Below are 6,592 nucleotides of genomic sequence, written 5' to 3' on the forward strand. Positions count from 1 at the left end.
CCAAAAACAAAAACAAAAAAAAACACCCCTGGCAAAACTATGCAAAGGGACTCTCTCACTGTCAATCTGGTGGTTCTGACTCATAGTGACTTTCCAATGGATTTCCATGGCTGGAAATCACAAGAGAGGGGACTGTTGCATCTTTCTCCTTCCAGCACCTGGTGAATTTGCACAAAACCACTCTAGGCTCTCCTAACTATATCTCAAAGGTCTCAAGGCTGCAAGTGGGTCTCTCTCTCCTCATCATGTCTGAGAGAGCCTAGGCAGGGAACTTTAGGGTTAGAGCACTCTCAAAAAAGTCACTGTTGTCAAAGTAAGAATTGACTCTTAAGGGACCCTTCACTGGGTTTCCAAGGTAATTAACCACATGGGAGGAGATTGCCCATTTTCTCCTGAGAGGCCACTGGGGGATTCTAACTGCCAGAGAAGCTTCATTTTAGGGTTGGCAATGCAGTTCCCTACGGTCTACACCGCCAGAGCTCCAGCAAGTGGGCTTAAATGCCAAATTATTAACAACTCATTACTTCTAGATTATTAGAAGTAATCTGCTATCAGCCGACCACAGTGAAAGAAGAAAAGTTCAATAAACTGCATAGAGATTAGCCAATGACTGCTTTTATGTTCTTCTTGCTCTTTTCTTTATAAACTTAACTGTAATAATTTTCTTCTAGTGATGATTTTTAGTCAGAATAGTCCCTCTATATATGCATATAGAATGAATGCTTAGATACAACCTTATCATGCAACTTTTGAGTATTTTTAACATTTTCAATAAAACAGACAAAATTAACACAAATTCCATTATCACACATAACTGGTAACTCTCAAATCTTTTCTCTTGCCCCAGACCACATTTCTAACTGCCTATTTAATATATTCTGGAGAAAGTAAACCAGAGTGATCCTTAGAGGCAAAGATGATGAAACTTCATCTCACGTACTTTGGGCATGCTGTTAAGAAGGACCAGTCATTGGAAAAAGACCTCATGCATGGAAGGTAGAAGGTCAGCAAAAAAGACAGACTCTTAACAAGATGAATTAACACACTGACTATAACAATAGATTCAAGTCTATTAGAGATTATGAGGATGGCATATGATAGGGCAGGGTTCAACTCAATGGCACTTAACACCACTAAAATAAAATATACCACAGACATTTCAAAAAGTCCCTATCAAAATCATTCTACCTCTTTCCCACAACTCAGGCAAAGGATCTTTTGTATTCCCAACTATCCTCTGTTGTCAAATCAAACTCACGGCGACTCTCTATCTGGTTTCTTATGCTATAAATCTTTACAGGAGGTGTAAAGTTCATACTCTCAGAATGGCTGGTGGATTCAACCACCAACCATTTGATTAGCAGTCCAACACGTACCACTATGCTACTTGGGCTCCCATATTTAACTAGGAAATATTAAAACGCAGACTTCTTTTTTATTATTGGGAAAAACATATTGGGGGTATAAAGAGGTGAGGGTTGGGGGCAGAAGGGTGAGGATGGGCAGGGATGCAGTTGCAGAGCTGCACAGTTTGGTCGGTGGGGGGAGCAAGTGAAGGAAATTATGAAGATCCAGTGGGGACCAGATGCTACAGAGGAATGACAAGCATTTTCCAATGGTAATTAAACCAACTGTCTTATTGATTTGGAAACTGGATGCCAACTCTAAAACACAGACATATTAAAGATGTCAAAGTATTACATAGCAAAGACGTCATTTTGAGAATCGAAGTACAACCAACCCACACTATGCTTCATATGCATGTGAAAGCAGGACAAGAAGGAAGACTTAAGATTCACAGTGTTGGTGAAGAATATGGAAGAGTGACTACTGGATCTGTGTTGGGGGGAAAGTATTGCTCCTTAAGGGAGAAGTTTGCAAATCTCACGAGCTTTCGACAAAGTATCAGTCAGGATCAATCTCTGCCAAGGACAGAGTGCCTGGCAAAGCAGAAAGTTTAAAAAAAAACACAAAAGGATGACTTTCAATAAGATGGACTGACACAGTTGCAACAATGACCTCAAGCACAGTAACGATTGTGAAGAGGCTGCAGGGCTGGACATGGTTTGGTTCTGTTGGACAAAGAGGGTTGTTAAGAATTTAAATAACTGCAGGACACCTAATAACAATTTCCTCCTCCCAAGTCACCCCACTAGGAATTCATGGTTTGTCAAAATTCTACCCTTTCCCAAAGTCACCAAGTGTTCTAGTCACTAAATCCTACTCATTCTACTTTGGAAAAATCCTTAAACTCCTGCTAAGCTGGAACCAACTCAGAGCTGGTAAATAGCACTGGAAAAGAACTCATCTTTCTTAACTATGAATTATAACTGTTAGGAGAGGATGAGACTTTGGGTTAGCAGCACAATTTCCTAAACTCCAGAGTTCCCTAACAATTCATTGCTGACTAGTCAGAACTTATTCAGAGTTGATCCTCCAGTGGGTTTTCAGAGGCTGTAAATCATACGGGAGGAGACTGTCTATCTTTCTCCTACAGAGCAGCTAGTATATTTGATCTCCTGCCTTTGGGATGGGAGCACAACTCCTTAACCACAAGTGCTCCCTCAGAGCTCCCTAAAAATTTATCCCTTCCTTCCAGTCTTCCTCATTTCTTAACTCAATAATTACAATAAATACCATTTGTACTGCCAATAGCAGATTTCATTAACTGATTCCTTATTTCATATCAGGCAAATACTTGAAAGTGAATATAAAGGTAACATTTCATATTAATCATAACAAAACTCCACAAGACAATTGTTTTAACATTACAGATAAGAAAACAGAAAGACCAAAGCAGTTAATTTGTCCAAAGTCACTCAGCTGGAACAGAGTTTATATTTTTAAACCAGGTCAGGCTGGATTTTTACACTTATACCCGTCTCACATTATCATACTCCCTTATCAACATCACTATTTTTTTTTCAACATCACTAATTCTAGTTGATTTTATTATTTCTGTATCCCCCTTCATCACTATCTCCATCAGAATTCATCCTTCATATTGCTGTCAAATTTATCCTATCCCTCTCAGTTTCAGAAACTTCTGATGGCTTTCCCTTGACAATACTGAAGAATTAAAATTCCTGAGAGACATACAAGATTATTTGGGATCTATGTGAAAACTATCTCTTCAGTTTCTCTTCCTGTCCTTTTTCGGACGCCATACATTATTCTCTGGCCACATGGACATATCAATTATAAACATATTAATGCTTTCATGCCTTTTAAGCACAAAATGCATAGACTGTTCTTCCTGTAACTCTCAACCTAGTCAATTCTAATGCATTCTTCATCTCATCCCATATGCAAAACTAGGAACATCCTTATCCATACTAAAGTTGTATAATTGAAAAACTACACTTTTTAAAATAAATAAATATATATATAGATATTCCACTGGGTTTTAAGCATGGAAATGTCGAGTTTATTAACCTTAACACCAATCTGTTCCATAAACTGTTGTTCTTAAACAGCTCAATAAATGTTCACAAGATAAAGGAAATTCACTTTAAACCTACATTTTTATATTCATCTGATTGGTCTGAGATACAGTTATACTGACTCCATTTTGTGAATATGGCATGTTAAAGAGGTGAAGAAATAAGTAAGCAGAATATTGCTACCTGATCAAAAAGGACAGTTTCCTGCTCCAGTTTAATTGCCTTTCTTACATATCGGAACTAAAACCAAAACACTATACAGATCAAGCAGTGTTTCTGTTGACCCATAAATAGAGAACAGAGTGAGAGTGAGAGACAGTGTGAGTGTGAGAGAGCGCGAGCACACGTGCTTATATGTATAAAACTGTGTTCACAGACAAGACAGAAATAAACTGAGAGATTAAACCATGAAAAATGGTCAATACACTGAGGGGAAAGAATTCTCTTTAAGTAGTTTGAATACTACCAAAATAACTTAATGTTAATTACATTTACATACATACTTAGATCTGAATGTGTCAAAAAGAAGGAACTAAGTTGGGGTCTTTTTTGTTTTTTTAATTCAAGGGCAGGGGGTGTGAGAGAGAGAGAGAGAGAGAAAGTGTGTGTGTGTGTGTGTGTGTGTGTGTGTGAGAGAGAGAGAGAGAAAGAAGAGGGGGACAGAGGTCTTGTGTGGTGTAATTATGCTGAGAAAGAAGCCATTTAAATGCAAATCTGGAGCTAATTAGGAATGAGTCCTTTACACCAAGAGTTCACAATCAGTGGTCCACAATCTCTAAGACTACAAGGTCAGTAAATCTATATGGGCACTACTAGTAAATTAAATAAAAAAGGTGCTTGTATACAGCCACTGCTCTTTCAAATGAATCTTGTTATGAATACTAAAATATTTCCTTTAAAAGCATTAGTAAATTCAAAATAGTCTTCACTAATTAATTCCATATTTTCTCAGGGACAGGGCAGGAGAGGAAGCTTCTGTACAAAGGGTCACTATGGGTTGCAGGCGACTCGACAGTACGTAACAACAACATACTTGGTGTAGAGCGCTGACATTCTTTTACTTTCTTTGCAAGGTGTTTGTTAAAAAGGTGCAACCTTATGCTCCTTGGGAGCCACAGAGTTTGGTAAAAAAACCTGCCATCTGACTAATTTACTTCCCTTTCATTAAAATGGGAATAGCAATAAGAAAAAAAAAACACAAAAAAATCCTAAATGTAATGATTGCCTCCTTTCCATCCATCCTCATCGTATCAGGTTGCCCATTCACTCCCTTTTGTCCAGAGTTAGCCTTGCGTAGACCTAGAAGCCTAGTAGAAACTTAAGATACAGATATTTTCAGTATGTGTATTTCTTTTTTTTATATAATTTTTTTATTTAATGTGTGTATCGTCAAATCGGATCTGACTGGTACAGGAGGAGATTGTTCCTCCTTCTTAAACAGAGCATCTGGTGGATTTGAACCGCACACCTCTCGGACTGCGGTGCAGTTTCCTGCCACTAGGCCACCAGAGCTCGCCAGTATGTGTATTTCAATGTAGCCCTAGTGACATGACATAAGCTGTAGTTTCACATTCTTGCTTAAAAGAAACATGAAATTTAATTACAAATGACATGTGACAATTAAAAAAAATCAAGTCCTTTTAAAAAGAAGTATATAAGACTGAAAGAACAAAGTACAACTTCTAAATCTGGTCAATTAAAAGAGAGTTCAAAAAGAATCCTCACTCTTGTTATAAATAAGCAGGATGACTTTTCAGGCCACTGTTTTACTTTTCCAAAGTTTGACCCCTCATGAGCAAATGTCAAAGAATGTGGAATGAAGTCTCACCATATGTGTTTCTAATAGTTGTCTTGGCTATACTTCTTCCAAGACATTGTTTATTCAGTTGCATACATAGTAATGCAAATAAAAGAATTATGAGAATAAAGCTAAGCACAATCCCTAGAAACGGAAGAAAAGTTGTTATCCTTGACAACTCTGGCATCATAAAAAGGGGACTCATGGTTACGCCATCACTACCACACAGAAGACTCTGGATGGCCCCCCTGGAAAGTTGTGGAGTGAAGGCCATGGAGCTGCCCAGAATATCATCCCTCCATCTACTGGTGCTGCCAAAGCCATGGGCAAGGTCATCCTGAGCTGAATGGGAAACATACTGGCATGGCTTTCCATGTCCCCAACCCTACTGTGTCAGTCATGGATCTGACCTGCAGACTGGAGAAAGCTGCCAAATATGATGACATCAAGAAAGCAGTAAAGGAGGCATCAGAAGGACCCCTCAAGGGCACCCTGGGATACACTGAAGACCAGGTTGTCTCCTGTGATTTTAATAGTGGCACCCACTCTTCCACCTTTGATGCTGAATGACCATTCCACCATTGTCCTGAATAACCACTCTGTCAAACTCATTTCCTTATATGACAATGAATTTGGCTACAGCAACTGGGTGGTTGATGGGATGGTTCACATGGCCTCCAAAGAATAAAAGCCCTTTGGAGGACCACAAGCTCCAGCAAAACCACTATGAGAGAAGAGAGTGAGAGTGAGAGAGAGAGAGAGTGAGAGCGAGAGCGAGAGCGAGAGCGAGAGAGAGAGAGAGAGAGAGTGAGAGAGAGAGAGAGAGACAGACAGACAGACAGAATCCCTCAGCTGCTGGTGAGTCCTTGTCCCAACTTGATTTCCCCCCCACACACACACACACACATACACTGGGAATCTCATATCCTTGACACAGTTTCCATCCAGTTCCCCTGAGAAAGGGGAGAGACTGAGAGAGCTCATTTTGTCATGTACCATCAGTAAAGTATATGGTTCTCATCCACAAAAAAAAAAAAAAAAGATTACAGACTTTTCACCTATAAGGTAATTCTACTCTGTCTTACAGGGTTTCTATGAGATGGAATCAACTAATCAGAAGAGTCTGGTTATGGACACTGTAAACATTTAGACATTTTCAACATTGAAAATGTACCAAAAAAATCAAAGTTGTGTGATTCCCAATAGTTCATACAATACATTTTACAGTTGTTGTTGTTGTTATGTGCCATCGAGTAGCCTGCGACTCATAGCGACCCTATGTACAACAGCCCTAAACTCCGCTCTGTCCTGTGCCAATCGCACTGTCTCCGACACTCCCATCCCGATTATC

At 39.2% G+C, this 6,592-nt stretch overlaps 1 protein-coding gene and 1 pseudogene across 1 annotated transcript in view; both read right to left on the reverse strand.

The window, feature by feature from the left end:
- Window positions 1-6,592, reverse strand: part of LCOR (ligand dependent nuclear receptor corepressor) — a 129,947-nt gene that overhangs the window by 92,667 nt on the left and 30,688 nt on the right. The gene's annotated exons all lie outside the window — the stretch shown is intronic.
- LOC102854327 overlaps window positions 1-6,592 on the reverse strand; it is a 147,484-nt pseudogene that overhangs the window by 73,405 nt on the left and 67,487 nt on the right.

This window comes from Elephantulus edwardii, unplaced genomic scaffold (assembly GCF_000299155.1).
Source record: "Elephantulus edwardii isolate Elephantulus edwardi_28Jun2011 unplaced genomic scaffold, EleEdw1.0 scaffold00006, whole genome shotgun sequence".
NCBI lineage: Eukaryota > Metazoa > Chordata > Mammalia > Macroscelidea > Macroscelididae > Elephantulus > Elephantulus edwardii.